Source organism: Peromyscus californicus, unplaced genomic scaffold (genome assembly GCF_007827085.1).
Source record: "Peromyscus californicus insignis strain IS unplaced genomic scaffold, ASM782708v3 Scaffold_10__1_contigs__length_136768540, whole genome shotgun sequence".
In the NCBI taxonomy this organism is placed as follows: domain Eukaryota; kingdom Metazoa; phylum Chordata; class Mammalia; order Rodentia; family Cricetidae; genus Peromyscus; species Peromyscus californicus.
In genome coordinates, this window is record NW_026294391.1 from 100,961,818 (window position 1) to 100,978,691 (window position 16,874).

The 16,874-nt window shown below is 45.3% G+C and overlaps 1 non-coding gene across 1 annotated transcript; it reads right to left on the reverse strand.

Annotated features, from left to right (window-relative positions):
* Nucleotides 1–6,481: 6,481 nt before the first annotated feature.
* LOC128118454 (U6 spliceosomal RNA) lies at nt 6,482–6,593 on the reverse strand. Its single transcript, XR_008221223.1, has one exon. It is a non-coding gene; the product is annotated as a U6 spliceosomal RNA (small nuclear RNA).
* Between the last annotated feature and the right edge of the window lie 10,281 nt (nt 6,594–16,874).

Below are 16,874 nucleotides of genomic sequence, written 5' to 3' on the forward strand. Positions count from 1 at the left end.
CTGCTGTGGCCAGATTTTAAAGGAGGCTAGGTAGATCACTCAGGTGGCAGAGTGCTTGCTTAGCATGCACAAGGACGTGGGTTCAACCCCCAGTACCAAGTAAGCTGGGTATAGTGGCACAGGCCTGTAATCCCAGCACTTTTGAGATGGAGGGAGAAGGTGAAGCTCAGTGTCTCATCTTTGATTACCTATCAAGTTCAAGTCTTGTGATAGCAGCTTTTATTAAATGTCCAACAAATGTTAAATATGTCAGATATCGTTTCCAGAGAAGTCACAAATGGGAGTTCAAGCCAAGCCTGAAATCTGCTGAAGAGAAAAAAGCTATACATGCCTTTCATTTCTTACCCCTATTTTTCTATGGAAAAGCCCCCTGCAGCTAACATACCATGTATCCTGCTTCCAGCCGCCCTGTCTTTCCTCCTCTCATTCACTTTAACAGAGAGGTATGTCTGTTTTCTGTTAAGATTTAACTTATGGAGTCAGGCACAGCAGCACCAAACTATACGTCCAGCAACTGGGGCACCAAGATAGTAGGATCTTTTGAGCCCACGAGTTTATAGTCAGCCTGAACAGCATAGCAAGAATCTTCTCTCTCAATTGAAAAATAAAAGGGGGATAAACTGGGGGGCAGGTATAACTAAGTTGGTAGAATGCTTGCCTAGCATGTAAAGAGCCCTGGGTTCCATCCCCAGTACTACATAAACATGCCAGTAATGCCTCCAGCACTTGGGAGGTGGAGGCAAGGAGAATCAGACCAGCCTGGACTACAAGAGACCCTGACTCTCTCTCTCTCTTTCTCTCTCTCTCTCTCTCTCTCTCTCTCTCTCTCTCTCTCTCTCTCTCTCTCTCTCACACACACACACACACACACACACACACACACACACACACACAAAAGGCTAGACTACAAATAGTGGCCCATGCCTGTAATCTCAACACCCAGGCAACAGAGGTGGGAGGCTAACTACAAATTCAAGGTCAGCCTGGTCTATATATGGAGTTCCAGGACAGCCAAGGCTGTATAGAGAGACCTTGTCTCAGAAAATCAAAATATCAATCAATCAATCAAAAACAACAACAAAATAAAACAAAACAAAAAACACCAGGAATGTCTTGCTCACAATTCCAGAAGCTAGAAAGTCCAAGACCAAGGCATGTGCAGCCTGCTTTGGTGTCTATTGAGGGCCCATCCCTCATTTTCAGTGCCTTCTGTGTGCCTTCACATGGGGGCCAGGCTTTGGTCTGAAGACTGTTTTACAAGATATGAGTTCTATTCATGGGTACCGACCTCTCCGTAACTTGATTGTTTCCCCAAGAGACCCACCTGCCACCCAATACCAGCACCCTTGGGTTACAGTATAGTGGGTATGTGTTGGGCTAGGAATTTTGAAGTGACACACACATTCAGGTTTGTTCCTCTCACCTGCCAAATCCAAGCCCTAGTCTTCAGCAGTTTCCTCATCCTCAGACTTTTCTCTGGCCTTCCACAATGTTCTGTGGCTTTCTTTGTCAGGGTTTACTAGGATAAAGCCCGGAAGAGTGCCACCATCCTCCATTCTCTCCCAAAGTCCTTCCATTCCTTCCCTACTTGGGCCCCAACCTGTCACTCTGTTTCAGCCAAATAGTTCTTGCTTTCTCCTTCAAGAGCCACGCTGGGGGGGCGGGGCAGTGCTGTCTTTGAGACAGGGTATCTTTGTGTAGCCCTGGATGACCTGGAACTCATTTAGACCAGGCTGGCCTGGAACCCACAGATCCTCCTGCCTCTGCTTCCCAAGTTCTGGGTGCTCCTCTGAACTTCTGGACTCCTACTTCATCAGAAGCACCGGCCTCGCTTCCTTCTGCACCCTCCTCGCCAGCCACTCCAATCCTCCTTCCAATGTCCTTCCATGTTCCCTGTTCCAGCATTTATGGTTTCCAAGAGAGGCAAAAATAGAGGATGAGGAAGGATGGGGGGTAGGCAGAAGGACGAACGGGACACGAAAGTAGGAAAAGTGATTAGAGGTAGCTTACCAGGGGCATTTAGGGGTATCAGGAAGGTGGAGGGCACGAGGATGAGAAGCTACTAAACACACTGTTCAAGAATGGTATAATGACATCCTCTTGTTTGCTGATTTAAAAAATACTGTAAAAATGTTCTTTCTTTGAGGCATTTTTAAAAATAATTAATTTAATTTAATGTGCATTGGTGTGAGGGTGTCAGATCCCCTGGAACTGGAGTTAGAAACAGTTGTGAGTTGCCATATTGGTGCTGGGAATTGAACCCAGGTCCTCTGAAAGAGCAGCCAGTGCTCTTAACCTCTGAGCCATCTCTCCAGCCCCTCTTTGAGGCATTTTTTGCCGCTGCTCAGCATATTAAGACTACACACTTTCTGCTCATTCACAAGATCCTGGCCAAGAGAGCCGATGCTGCTGCCTCCAGGGCTGCTGCCTCCAGGGCTGCTGCCCCCCCCCCACCCCCACCCCCACCCCCCCCCCCACCCCCGTTTCCTCCTCTTCTTTTAGATACAGTCTTACACATTCCAGGCTGGCTGACCTCAAACTCACTTTGTGCTTGACCTTGAACTCCTGGTCCTCTTACCCTCGCCTCTCTAGGATTATCAGCATGCATCACCACACCCGGTTTTATGAAGTGCTGGGGGTCAGGCTGGAGACACAGGCCTCCTGCATGTCACACAAACACTCATCCCCAGCCACAGGGCCTCTTCCTATTCACAATGAATAAGTTATTTGTGCAGTTACCCAAGGACTATCTCCTCTGCTTTGACTGCACTCAACTGCCACAAAGACAGAGACCAAGTTGGTTGTATTAATCATGGAATCACTAGAAGAATCCATCTTCCATGGAATTCATGGAAGTACTCAAAAAATGTTATTCACTGGGGGCTGGAGAGATGGCTTAGCAGTTAAGGGCTTTGTACTGATTTTGCAGAAGACCTGAGTCCAGTTCCCAGCACCCACACTGGATAGTTCACAATCATATATGATTCCAGTTCCAGGGTAGCTAATACCCTCTCCCGGCCTCTGAGGGCATCTGCGCTTCTGTGCACATAGCCACACATAGACATATACTCACATCATTTAAAAATTAAAACAAAATCTAAAAAGAAAAGTAGTTACTGATTGCTACACAAAGAAACCCTGTCTCAAAAAAATCAATACATTTGTGTGTGTGTATGTGTGTGTGTGTGTATAATATATATCACATTTATTTGTTTAGTGTTGTTGCATGTGTACATGCCACACTATGCACAACTTTTCGAAGTTGGTCTTTTCCTTCCATTGGATCCTGGGGAATTGAACTCAGGCCATCCGGCTTGTTAGCAAGCACCTTTACTGACTGGGCCGTCTCACCAGCTCCCAAATTTAAACCTTTAGAGAACAACAGAAAACTATTAAGAAAATGAAGAGGTCAGGCATGGTAACAACATTCCTGTATTCCCAGCTGAGGCAGGAGGGTCAATATGGGTTTGAGGCCAGCCTGTCTAGAAGGAAAAAAGTAAGTTCTGGAAAGGTAGTTGAGTCAATCAACTGCTTGCTCCACAAGCAAAGAGGACCTGAGTCTGGATCCGCAGCATCCGTGTAAAAAGTCAGCATTAGTATTGTAATCTGTAGTCCCTTGCTGGGGAAGCAGAGATGGGAGAGTCTCTGGAGCCTGCTGGCCTGCCAGTCTAGCTAAATCAGTGAGCTCTGAGTTCACTAAACAACCGGGTCTCCAAACAAACAAACAAATGTGGAGAGCAACTGAGGAAGACACCTGACACCATTGATCTCTGGCTCCATACACTTGTACACACATACAGACAGACAGACAGACACACACACACACACATACACACACACACACACACAGTCTCATGGCGGGGAGGGGGAGACGACCCATAGAAGAGGAGAAGGTATTTGTAAACATATATCTCATAAGTTATCTGGTCTAAGCCTAGGGGTGACAGCCTGTAGACCCAGGGGACTAAGACAAGGTAATCTCAAGTTCCAGCCTACCCTGGGCTACATAGTTAGAGATCCTATCTCAAATTAAAAGGTGGTATAGATCTGTGGTGATATTTTATTTGTATGTTAATAAATAAAATTTGCCTGGAGATCAGAGGAAACAGCAAGTCATTAACACAAAAGTCAGGCAGTGGTAGCACACGCCCTTAATCCGATCACTTGGCAAGCAGGGTCTCTGTGTGTTGAAGGCCACACTAGGGAACAGAGCCAAGCATAGTGACACATGCCTTTAATCCCATTACCAACCATAGAGACCTGGAGGTCTGTACAGACAGGCAGTGACAAGGAAGTGAGGTAGTTGGGCTAAGAGCCAATGAGAAGGCAGAACAGCAAGGCAATAAAAGCCTGGGTAGACAGGAAGTCATGGCATTTTGGAAGCTACAGAGCTGGAAAGGTAAGGTGGTTGGTGGCTCTCACTATTTCCCTGATCTCTAAGGCTACCCCTATATTTGACTCCTTGTTCTTTATTTAATAAGACCACTTAGAAATTCATCTACATAGATCTGATATTGATCACACGTAACTCCTATAAGTTAACAACAAAAATACAAATAGCCTGATGTTGGAATAAACAAAGGACTTTACTGCACATTTCTTTGTGGGTTTTTTGTTCTTGTTGTTTGTTTGTTTTGAGACAGGGTTTCTCTGTGTAACCCTGGCTGTCCTGGAACTCACTCTGTAGACCAGACTGGCCTCAAACTCAGAGATCTGCCTACCTCTGCCTCCTAAATGCTGGGATTAAAGGCATGCCCCACCACCACCCGGCCTTTACTACACATTTCTACAAGGAAGAGAAGCATATGACTGAGACGCATATGAAAAGGTGCTCATTGTCACTAGGCCATGGGGAAATGGAAATCAAAACTACAACGAGAGGGCTGGGAAAACAGCCCAGTTTTAGAGTGCTTGTCTAGCATGCATAAAGGCCTGGGTTCCATGCCAGCACTACAGAAACTGGGCATTGTAATGCTTGCCTGTAATCCCAGTACTCAAGGGTGGACACTACAGACTTAGTAAATGTTTAGTTCTGGAAAGATGACTCAGTGGTTAAGACCACTTACAGCTTTTGTTGAGGACCCAAGTTCAGTTCTCAGCTTCCATATTGAGCAGTTCACAAACATCTGTAACTCCAGCTCCAGGGGATTGGCTTCTGTGGGCACCTGCACTCATGTGCACATACCTACACACACACACACACACACACACACACACACACACACACACACACACACACCTCACAATTTAAAATAACATCAATCTTTTAAAAATAAAAACAAAGACACTGGAAAGATGGCTCAGTGGTTAAGAGTACTTTCTTCTCTTCCAGAGGACTGAAGTTCTGTTCTCAAGACTCACGTCAGATGGCCACAACACAACAGCCTGTAATTTCAGCTCTAAGCGATCCTAGGCCTCTGACCTCTAGGACGTCTGCACTGGCCTGCTCATACTCACACAGACACACGCACTTACATACCTTATTTGACTAAGAATCAAATAAATTGGGGCAGAGAGATGGCTCAGCAGTTAAGAGTACTGATTACGGGGTGGGGATTTAGCTCAGTGGTAGAGCACTTGCCTAGCAAGCACAAGGCCCTGGGTTCAGTCCTCAGCTCTGAAAAAAAAAAAGACAAAATAACAAAGAGTACTGATTACTCTTCCAGAGGAACCACGTTCAATTCCCAGCACCCATGTGACTGCGAACAACCACATGTAACTCCAGTTCCAGGGCCTCTTCTGGCCTCTGTAGGCACAGCACGCATTTGGTGCACAGACATACATGCTGGCAAAACACCTATATTCATAAAATAAAGAAAAATAAAATAAAATCTTTTAAAATTAAACAAATCTTTAAAAAATTAAATAAATAAAAATAAAGACAGAACAATGGGGTTTGAAAGCAGAGAACAAACAAACATAGATCAACTGAATTTATTAAGAAAAGTAGCAACCCAAAGGTGCCCTTGTACTCATAGCGCAGAACTGTACATATTCAATCTATCCCATAGTTGATGCTTTGCTCAAGGACAAGAAGAGGCTTGTTTGAGGGAGATTTCTTCCCCCAGCACTCTGTATTCTTTGCAGCTCTCCTGGCCTAATTGGTTCAGGCAGTGTAAAGAAGAAGAGAGGAGAGGGGCCTTCAGAAAGGACCGGGGGAGGAAGCCCATGCACAGCGAGGAACATTAGGTCTAGAAGAGTGATGGCCCTTGACATAAAGGCAAGGACTCCTCCAGGCCTCAGGAGGACTGAAGATTCCCTGTTGCTCAGCTCAGTATGCTAAAGATGTTCAAAATGGTGCCTGGGGCATGACAAATGGATTAGTGTGTTCAGTATCATCTGCCAAAAGGACGAGCAATTTATCATGCATCCTAAAGAGCTAGTAGCCTGTGGCTGGGAATGTGGCTCAGTGGTAGTGGTCTTGACTATCATTCATAAGGCTCTAGGTTCAACCACCACACCCAAAACAGAGGGTTTTTAAAAAAATCGGGAGTGACTCACAGATTTTCATGTCACCATTGCTCGAGGGCCATGTTAATCTTCTCTGTATTGTTCGAATTTTAGTATATGTGCTGTAGAATAAGTGAATGCACAAAAATAACTTAAAAAATAAGAACTTTAGTTCATAACAGTAATCCAGAAACCATACATTAATGGGCCCTGGTCAATGAGAAATCCTGGGTTTAGAATCTTCCTTAAAGATATGAAGTTCCTTTTGGTATGTGGATTTGCCTGGGCTCTAGGGCCCAGATGGTCAATAAACACCAACTTAAATGGTATTGTGAGTTCTTCCATGATGACCTCATTCTGTGTAAGGAAGAGTTTCTGAGGTGACCAGAGGAACTGATTTAATCAATGGGATTGCTTTAAGAGCAGAGTGGAAGTGTCTGTGACGAAAGAATTTTGATCTGTAGACGGCAGCCCTAGCCAAGGGCAGCCTATGCCTGGGAGGCTCAGTCTGCCTTTCTTGAAGGCCAGTCCCACAGACTTACCATATGCCTTGGGAGGGCCAGGAACTGCTGAAGCCAGTACCTAGTAGCAAATCTCTTCCCATTCATCAGCTATGAGTTCTGCTTCTCTGGTTGAACTCTGATTTATTAAATACAAGAAAGAAGGGCTGGAGAGCTAGCTAGTTCAGTGGTTAAGAGCACTCACTGCTCTCACAAAGGATCTGAGTTCAATTCCTAGCAGCTACGTAGCCACTCACAACCATCTGTCAACTGCAGTTCCAGGAGTTCCAATGTCCTCTTCTGACCTCTGAGAGCACCAGGCACGCACATACATAGTGCACATATACATGCAGACAAAAATTCATACATATAAAACGAGTATTTAAAAGAAAAATGTGAGCTATGCTAGGACCTGTAATCTTAGGCAGAGGCTGAGGCAGGAGGATGGTAAAATCCAGTCCATATGGGCCATGCATCAAGACCACATCTGAAACACACATAAACATGATGCACTCCAACACTGCAGGTCGGTGATCAAATTTAAATTTGTTCAGGTCACAAGGCCCTGGTTTTGATTTCCAGTAAAACACACACACACACACACACACACACACACACACACACACTGTGGAGATATTGTGTCCCCCAATATATTGTGCATCCTCATAAACTTATCTGGGGTCAGAAAACAGAACAGCCACTAGACAGACATAGAGGCCAGAAAATGGTGGCACACACACCTTTAATCCTATCACTTGTGAGGCAGAGATCTATCTGGATCTCTGTGAGTTCAAGGCCACACTGGAAACAGCCAGGCATAGTGACACACACCTTTAATCTCAGGAAGTGATGGCAGGAAGCAGAAAGGTATATAACTCGTGAGGACCAGGAACTAGAGCCTGGTTAAGCTTTTAGGCTTTTGAGCAGCAGCTCAGCTGAGATCCATTCGGATGAGGACAGAGGCTTCCAGTCTGAGGAAACAGGATCAGCTGAGGAATTGGCGAGGTGAGGTTGGATGTGGCTGGTTCTGTTTCTCTAGTCTTTCAGAATTCCCACCAATACCTGGCCCCTGAGTTTTTATTTAATAAGACCGTTTAGAAATTCGTGTTACAACACACACACACACACACACACACACACACACACACATACACACACACACACACTTTTCTTTGAATAGAACATACCTGGCAGCAGGTCATGGCTTCTACAACCATTTTCCAATAAAAAGAACCGAAATGGATTATAAGACAATGAATGCATGAAATAAATATCAAAAAGTTCCAACTGGTATGAAGAAATTACTATTTTGTTGTTTTGGTTCTTGGAGGTAGGATCTCCTGAAGTTCAGTCTGAGGCTAGCCTTGGACTGCTGATCCTCCTGCCTCCTTCCAAGTAATAGAACAAATTAATGAATACTTAAATAAGTGGGGAAGAAGAGACAAACTTTGTATGCATGAAAACCCCAAATAATATGCACAGGCAGATACTTCTTCAAGAAAGACTGTAGCTCCCTATAGCTCCCTATTCCTTTTCTGCCCCCGCCTCTGTGTGTGTGTCTGTCTGTCTGTCTCTGTCTATCTGTCTTTCTGTCTCTCTCTGTTCCTGTCTCTCCCTCTTGCTGATTGGCTTCAAACTCTCCATCCACCTGCCTCAGCCTTTCTAGTGCTAGGGTTACAGGCATTCACCATCACACTCTGCCCTACTCCTTAAATGAAGGCAGCACCTAACAGGTTATTTTTCCAGAGCACAAGCAGAAAGGAGAAGGAACTCTACACTGGAGAAACCCGACACCCCACTCAGCCAGGTGATCTGGGTCAACATCGACAGTGATACATCATGTTGATGGTATGTTCCCTAGACAGGATACAAGAAATATGGCACTTTCCCTCTGTGATCTTTCTTACCTAAGCTCACAAGCCCAGTCTAATTATGAGAAAAATAACAAAGGAATCCAAATAGAGGAGCATCCTACAGATGCTTGACCAGTAATTTTCCAGGTCAGCAAAGACAAGGCAATCAGGAGACTCTCATAACTAAGAGGGCTCTGAGGCTATGTGATGGCTGAATAAATCATGACTTCATGTATGGGATCCTGAAATGCCAAAGTGAAAAACTTTTTAATGCAAAATGAGTGTCTAGAGGGTCACATCTGCCATTCTAGTATTTAAAAGGATGAGGCAGGAGGACCACCACAAGTTTGAGGCCAGCCTGGACTACATGGTGAGTTCTAGTCCAGCCTGAAGTACACTGTAAAACCTCATTAAAAGACAAACAAAGACGCCTTTAATCCCAGCACTCGGGAGGCAGAGCCAGGCGGATCTCTGTGAGTTTGAGGCCAGCCTGGGCTACCAAGTGAGTTCCAGGAAAGGTGCAAAGCTACACAGAGAAACCCTGTCTCGAAAAAACAAAAAAAAAAAAAAAAAGACAAACAAAGAAACAAACAAAAAACTACCAGGAGGTGGTGGCGCATGCCTTTAATCCCAGCACTCAGGAGGCAGAGCCAGGTGGATCTCTATGAGTTCAAGGCCAGCCTGGTCTACAAGGAGTTCCAGGACAGCAGGGTTACACAAAGAAATCCTGCCTATAAATTTAATAAAGACAAACAAACAAACAGATAGATAGATAAATGTATGCCAGGAAAATGGAACAAACCACCACTTTCTCTGTGGAATCTTCTCAATTTTTAAAATAAATCTGTTATAAAAATAGGGACTGAAAGATGTCTTTGTGGTTTAGAGTACTTGCTACTCTTCTTAAGGACCTGAGTTCAGGTCCTAGCACTTACTATTGGTAGCTCACAACTGTTTGTAAATCCAGCTCCAGGAGATCCAATGATTCTGGCCTCTGAGAGTGCCTGCACTCATGTGCATATACCCAAATTCGTGTGCATATGCATACATGTGCATGCACATACACACTCACACACACACACCTACACATAATTAAGAATAATAAAAATAAAAATCATCCTTTAAAATAGCATCTATTTAAAAAACTCAATCAGAAAAAAGTTATACAAACAAGTTTCAGTATTAAAGCTACAGAATGAAGAGCTATTCTGCTGATCTTATTTTTACTTGAATTAAGATACAACTCTTGGTGGTTTAAATGAGCAGCAGCTGGTTGAACTTCTGTTGGTCACAACTGCCTTGACTTAGCCAATGCTACAAAAAGAAAAAGAGGGGGGCGAGTGGAAGAAAGGAGAGGAAAGGAAAAGGAAAAAGCGGAAACTACCTGAAGAATTTGTTACACTTCTTGTCTGCCTGACCTCCTTTTATCCTAGGAGTTGTTAGTAACTTACCATTTTGCTTGGTACATAGTAACCTCATGTGCTACCTACTATCTATGAGAGATGGCCAAGTACCTAGAAAACATGCACATTACCTGCACTATTGCCTGAAATCAGCAGAACAAATTTATGAGGCAGAGCCTCATAATTTCACTCTTCTACAGTCGAGGACACTCAGACTCAAGAAGACAGTGAGAGGACCAAGTTTTAACCAGCTAGTCTGGCTCCTAGGCTGTCCTCCCCAGTACCTCAAAGCTGCCTCCAACATCTGACTCGTGCCCTCCCATCCCTCAGGACCCAGGTTCCACTGACTCCTGTGTCTTCCTACTTCTCCTCCTCAAGCCATTATGCAAGTGAGTTAGTTCTACGTTAAAATGACCCCTTGCCCCAAGTCCACAGCCTGTCTCAGTTTGGGTGTGTACATACTCAACTGTGTGTCAGAGATCATCTCTTGGATGTCTTACAACCATATCTAACTTGGTATACAAAAACTGATGTGAAAGCCTGCCCTCCAAATGTTCTAATTGTCTACCTCTTAGTAAACAACACAAACCTCTATCCTGTTGAGCAAGACAGATACCTGAGCTTTGTCACGGGCACCTGCCTTCTCCTCCTCCCCTGCAGTCAGTCACAGGTCTTGTTGATCCAACTAAATCTCTCCTGTCTGTCCATCTCATCCATCTCCACTACCTCTGGCCCAGTTCTGTCACCAGTATGCCTCCTCATCTGAACCACAGCCCCTGGTGAGTCACTGCTCCACGCCTACCCGCCACAGCTCCAGTCATACCGTTCTCAGTGGACCACACACTAACCCCCACTGCTTCCTTTCTTTCTCCTACATTATTTCAAATCTTTATTTTTAATCAATCATGGTAACGAATACCTGCAATCACAGCACTCAGGAGGTAGAGGCAGGAAGATTGTCCCAAGTCTCAGGACACACACACACACACACACACACACACACACACACACACACACACACACAAACACACCATTCCAGGGCTAACTATACATATGAACTCACAGAGACTGTGACCAAGAACACAAGACCTGCACAGGTTTAAACAAAATCCCAGCACTGAGAAGAGGAAGTGGACACAAGGTCCCACCCCTAACCAAGACGCTATTTGCAGTAGATACCTGCTGGGAAAGGGAACACCAGTTTTCTCCAATGCCGTGTCACTGGCTATAGCATCCACACCCCAGGACAGGCCCCTACATTCAGGCCCAGGAGTAGTTGACCAACAGAGACCAAACTCAGTGGGTTTTTGTGAGCTTTTTGTTTTGTTCTGTTTTGGTTTGATTGCTTTGTTTTTCGCTTGTTTTGCTTTTCATTTTTTGTTTTTGAATGAAAGACAAAGAAAGAAGATGAAGGTAGGATCTAGAAGGAGTTGGGGGAGGGGGAAAGAATAAGCTCAAAATATATTGTATGAACTAAATAAATGCATAAAGTAGAATAGTATTTAAGAAAGAAAGGAAGAAAGCCAGGCGGTGGTGGCGCACGCCTTTAATCCCAGCACCCGGGAGGCAGAGCCAGGCGGATCTTTGTGAGTTCGAGGCCAGCCTGGTCTATAGAGTGAGTTCCAGGAAAGGCGCAAAGCTACACAAAGAAACCCTGTCTCAAAAAAAAAACCAAAAAAAAAAAAGAAAGAAAAGAAAGGAAGGAAGGAAAGAAAGAAGGAAGGAAGGGAGGAAGGAAGGAAGGAAGGAAGGAAGGAAGGAAGGAAGGAAGGAAGGAAGCTGGGCAGTGATGGCACATGCCTTTAATTCTAGCACTTGGGAGGCAGAGGCAGGTAGATCTCTATGAGTTCCAGGACAGCCAAGACTTACACAGAGAAACCCTGTCGAGAGAGAGAGAGAGAGAGAGAGAGAGAGAGAGAGAGAGAGAGAGAGAGAGAGAGAGAGAGAGAGAGAGAGAGAGAAAGGAAAGAAGGAAGAAAGGAAGAAGAAAGGCCAGTGAGGTAGTTTAGCAGAAAAAGGCACTTCCCAACAAGCCTGCATCCTGAGTTTCATCCCTAGGACCCACCTGGTGGACAAAGAGAAGCAACATCTGCAAATTCTCCCCAGACATTCATGAGCATGCAGCATATGCTCTCCACCCCAGCCCCCCGAGAGGAAATAAATGTAAAAATACTTAAATGATTAAAATTATTATTATTATTATTATTATTATTATTATTATTGTGTGTGTGTGTGTGTGTGTGTGTGTGTGTGTGTGCGCGCGCGCGCGCGAGGTGGAGGTCAGAGGACAACTTTGTGGAGCCAGTCCTCTCCTTGCATCTTTCCATGGATTCCAGGGCTGTGCCTCAGGTCATCAGGCTTGCACAGTACTTTACCTGCTAAGCCATCTTGCTGCCTCCCCTAAGCCCCCAAATTTTAAGATGTACACAGTAATTGTGCATATTTATGGGGGTACATTATGATCTGTTTTTGAGACAGAATCTCACTATGTATCCCAGGCTAGCCTCAAACTCTTGATCCTCCTGCTTCAGTCTCCTGAGTGTTGGGATGATAGATATACCCACCTCCCCCGGATGTTCCAAGTGTCATACTGTGATACAGGCATAAATTGTATAATGATGAAATTGGGGCGATTAGAGTATCTGCCATTTCAACATCTATCTAACCTCTCCCCACTCAAGAATTTCTGAAACCCAAGCTCGACAGGCCACTGCATGATTTCGAACCCTTTAATATGGTACTTGGCTGTAGATAGAACCCAAGCTCCCCCCAGGCCTGGAGGCTCCCATGACGTAGCTCCTGGATATTTCCCCAGACTCTCCCCCATCTTCATTACTTCCTCAGGCATTGCCCCCAGTACATCCCCTTTCTGCAGTCCTGGTCCAATGAGTGACTTTCAGTTCCCTAAAGTCTCCCGGCGTTCTCTGGACTGCCCTTCTCACGGTCTGTTTCCTCTGCTTTGCCACATCATGAAGACTCCACACTTCACAGCCTTGCTCCCAAATGCCTCTTCAGCCTTGGGGGTTCTGTGTGCTCTTTCTCAGGCCCTTCCATGTTCAAGACAGATTCCCAAGCACCCAGTGCCTTCCTCAGAACAGGAGCGGGGGTAGGCTGTGCTCTTTGACCCCCTCTGCCCCCATGCAGACAAGGAGCCCATGCCAGCCTAAGACGAGCTTCAGCTTGGTCATCCATGGTGGGGCTTTTGGAAAGAGAAAAGAGGAGCTGGAGGTGCCTGATCTTGAATCCAGATGCCAGGGCTTTTTGATTCAATGACACAGCTGTTTTGTGGTGGGTTATTTGTCTTCCTTTCTCAGGTCCCGCCCCTTTGGAAAACCCTAAGAAGGATCACTTTTCTTTCCCCTTCCCTCCTGCTGTTCCCCTCCCCCTTCAGTCTGTAACCCAGTCTGGTCCCAAACAAGGATTCTCCTGCTTCAGCCTCCAGAGTGCTGAGATGACAGCCCCCACACCTGGCTGGGATCCCTGTTTCTAAGAAGCACAATATTTTTTTTTCTGATTCTTTTTTTTCTTTATTAAGAAATTTCTTATTCATTTTACACACCAACCACGGATTCCCCTCTCATCCCTCCTCCCGCTCCCCGCTCCCGCCTTCCTCTCCCAACTCACCCCCCATCCCCTCCTCCAAAGAAAAGGTAAGGCCTCCCATGGGGAGCCAGCAAAGCCTGGTATATACAGTTGAGGCAGAACCAAGCCCCTCCCCCTGCATCAAGGGTGAGCAAGGTGTCCAACCATAGGTAGTGGGCTCCAGAAAGCCAGCTCATACACTAGGGATAGATCCTGATCCTACTGCCAAGGGGGCCCCTCAAACAGACCAAGCTACACAACTATCTCGCCCATGCAGAGGGCCTTGTCCAGTCCCGTGGAGGCTTCCCAGGGACTGGTCTAAATTTCATGAGTTCCTACTAGTTTGGTTTGGTTGTCTCTGTAGGTTTCCCCATCGTGATCTTGACACCCCCCTTGCTCATAGAATCCCTCCGTCTCTCTCTTCGACGGGACTCCCAGAGTTTGGCCTGGTGCTTGGCTGTGGGTCTCTGCATCAAGAAGCACAATATTAAATGCACATTCAGAGTCACAAATGTGGCTTCCAGGTTCATGTTTCTTAGAGCTTGGGCAACAAACCCAATGTCCTCACTTCAAACAGAGGAAAACTAGCCAGGTGCAGTGGCATGGAACTGCAATCCAAGTACAGCAGAGGCAAAGATATGAGGACCACCAGTCGGGCCCACTGATAGTGAGACCCCCACCTCAAAAAAATCGGGGCTGGAGAGATGGCTCAGAGGTTAAGAGCGCTGCTTATTTTTCCAAAGGTCCTGAGTTCAATTCCCAGCAACCACATGGTGGCTCACAACAATCTGTAATGAGATCTGGCGCCCTCTTCTGGCCTGCAGGGATACGTGCAGACAGATGTATACATAATAAATAAATAAATCTTTAAAAAAAAATCAAACCAAGAAACCTGCAAGACCCAACGTTGTTGCAGCTTGTTTGTGGCAGGCTAGGCATAGCTGGACTCAATCTCAAATTTCTTTTCTTTCCCCTCTCCTTTCTCTCTCTCCCTCCCAGATACCCCAGGTTAGCATCAAATTCATGATGTAGGAATAGCCTTGGATTTCTGGTCCTCCTGCCTCCCTTTCCAGAGTGCTCAGATTACATGTATGTACCACCAAGACCCAGTTTATGTGGTGTTGGGGATTGAGCTCAGGGCTTTGAGCATGGTAAGTAAAAATTCTATGAACCAAGCTCCATCCCCAGCTGATTTTAGTGTGTGGTGCATACCTATAATTCCAGCGCTCAGGAGGCCGAGGCTGGAGGATCAGAAGTTTAAGGTCATCCTTGACTACATACTTGTATAGCCCAGCCTGGGCTATACAAGACCCTGTTTCAAAGTTTCTCCCTGCCAAAAAAGAATTTCCTGATAGATCATCAAGTTAAACACAGAGCTTTGTGTGCTTTGTGGTTCCCAGGCCCATAAAGTAGTTCCAAGTTGTCTTAGTTAGGATTTCTATTGCTGAGGAAACACCATGACTAAAAAGCAAGTTGGGGAGGAAAGGGTTTATTTGGCTTACACTTCCACATTGCTGTTCATCACTGAAGGAAGCCAGGACAGGAACTTAAACAGGACAGGAACCTGGAGGCAGGAGCTGATGCAGAGGCCATGAAGAGGAGCTTCTTACTGGCTTGCTCCCCATAGCTTGCTCAGCCTGCTTTCTTATAGACCCCAGGACCACCAGCCCAGGGATGGCATCACCCACAATGGACTGGCCCCTCCCCCATCAATAACTAATTAAGAAAATGCCTTACAGCTAGGTTTTATGGAGGCACTTTCTCAATTAAGGTTCCCTCCTTTCAGATAACTCTAATTTGTATGTCAAGTTGACATAAGACTAGCCAGCACACAAGTTATAGATTCTAGGCCCACGTCTCCAGAAAGAGGCTACTTCCGGTTCCCATCTCCTGGGATACTCAGTCAAACCAGTTGCCACCTGAATAACAAAGTGTTCTGAGGTTACCGGGGAACAAGAAGCTGAAGCCACATAGATATGTCTGGAAGGATCAGAGGCCATGTAAAGAAACAGAAAAGGCCAAGAAAATGAAGCCCACAGTGGTATGTGTATGAAGAAACCATCTTGGAAGTGAATTCTGCAGGCTGAGCAGCGCCACTAACCCCAAACCAAAGCACACAGCCAAGGCCAACCTGAGTCCTTGACCCACAAAATGATGATGACCAAAAAAAAAGTCTTTGTTCTGGGCCATTGTTGTTTGTAATAGTCTGTTGCACAGAAACAGATAAACATAGCACATTATCTTCTGTGATGGGTAAAAGGCATAGAGAGATGATAGCAAGAACACATACTGTTTCCAGCAGTCTTCAAAATGCTATCTCTTCAAGCACAAAGGTTTTGTTTGTATAAAGCATTTTCAGTCTGAAGAGTCCTAAGTGAAATTCTAAGTATACAGACACGAATATTACAAACATATGTGGATGTCACTATGGAAATGAAAATATGTAATACTTCACACGAGGTACATAGACTGCTTCCGAGTCTGCCAATCTACCACCCTCACACTTTTACATTTAAAATATGTGAAGTTTAGCTGGCTTAAACCTGTAATCCCAGCACTAAGAAAAATTGCCGAGTTTCAGGCCAGCCTGGACCACATAGTAGTTCTATCCAATCTGTGCTATGGAATGAGCCCTGTCTGGTTGACAATGGTGATGGTGATGATGGTGTAGGAGTTCCAGATAGTTCCCTTGGCCCCTGTATTCTCTATCATGGTACTTAAAATACCACAAATATTGATGAACTAATCTCTTTAACCAGGTCTGTGTTTTCCTTTTCTTGTTATTGTTATTCTGAGACAAGGGCTCATGTTGTAGCTCAGGCTGGCCACAAACTAAAAGTATAGTCAAGGATGGCCCGAATTCCTGATCCTCTTGCTTTCATTGCCCGTGCTAGGATTACAGACATATGCTACTACACATAGGTCTATACTTTTCAAGCTGTAAAATTGACTTAGTGGAGCACAAACCACATTTTTTTTTTTTTTTTTTTTTGGTTTTTCGAGACAGGGTTTCTCTGTGTAGCTTTGCGCCTTTCCTGGAACTCACTTGGTAGCCCAGGCTGGCCTCGAACTCACAGAGATCCGCC